The sequence below is a fragment of the Octopus bimaculoides genome, chromosome 4, assembly GCF_001194135.2.
Source record: "Octopus bimaculoides isolate UCB-OBI-ISO-001 chromosome 4, ASM119413v2, whole genome shotgun sequence".
NCBI classification, from domain to species: domain Eukaryota; kingdom Metazoa; phylum Mollusca; class Cephalopoda; order Octopoda; family Octopodidae; genus Octopus; species Octopus bimaculoides.
In genome coordinates, this window is record NC_068984.1 from 130,230,097 (window position 1) to 130,231,445 (window position 1,349).

Consider the following 1,349-nt stretch of genomic DNA (forward strand, 5'->3'; position numbering starts at 1 on the left):
AAATTCCACCGAGGTCAACTCTGCCTTTTATCTTTTCGGATCGATAAATTAAATACCAACGAAACACTGGGGTCGATGTAATTGCCTAGTCCCCTCCCACCAAACTTCAGGCCCTGTGCATTCAGTAGAAAGCATTATTTTAATTATTTGATGAAAACTCACAACTTATTTTGCTGGGTATGACGGGAAGTGTCAACTGTCCATAGGCAGCAGACTAAGGGGACACTTGTTTACTGGTCCTGCTTCAAGAACCCTGCGATGAATTCTTGCAGTTCCAAGCAATGTTGATTTTTGTAGGTGTTCTACCTTTATATTGGTACCAATCTTTTTCAGCCATGCTGGTAGTTGAGTGCTGATACTTCCAAGTGCATCAATTACTATTGGCATCACGTCTACTCTCCTCATTGACCACAACCTTCGTATTTCCCACTTCAAATCGTCATACTTGTTCAGTTTTTCTCCTTCTTTCTCTTTTATCCTGTTGTCATCGGAACATGCTATGTTGACTATTATTATTATTATTATTATTATTATTATTATTTTTATTATTATTATTATTATTATTATTATTATTGATTTGACTCAGGTTCGGTCTCATTCCTGGCAGGATTTATGTGGGTAGCAGGTTACTACCTGTAACCTTAGGTATCCATTGGCTTTCAATAGTCTTTCAAGTGCTTAGAACCTTCCTGATAATCTATCCTGTCACTAAGAGGCAAACTTTTTGCAGAAGCTCTACAGGACATTCTATTCCAATCTCCTTCAACCATTTGTCTATATCTTTGCTTACAGTCCCCAATGAACCAATTATTATAGGTACAACCTTTAGTTTTCTTATTATAGGCACCTCATCGTCATCATTATTAAGGCAGTGAGGTGGCTGAATTCTTAGAACACCAGAAAACATGCTTGCAGTATTTCCTCTGGTCTTATACGTCCTAAGTTCAAATCTCATCACGGTGAGGTTTGACTTTTCTGTTTCAGGGGTCAATTAAATAAAGTGTCAGTTGAGCACTGGGATCTATGTAATCGACTAACCCCCTCCCCCAAAACTGAAAGCCTCGTGCCTATAGTTGAAAGCATTAGTTGTAGCTCTATCTACTTCGAGTTTAATCTTTAAAATGAATTTTTGTTTTGTTTTTGTTTTCTTATCGTACGATCTCCAGATGCATAAAAAGAGAAGCTGGAGGAAGAATGGACATATTTTAAGAGTGCCGTGATCTAAAGATGATGCCACTACGTGGTCGTTCTGTCTGCAAGAAATAGTAGCCAAAATCTTTCAATTCACGCGCTATTTTGAGAAACAAATATTTGAATAATGTAGTTCTAGATACACTATTTCTGGGGGA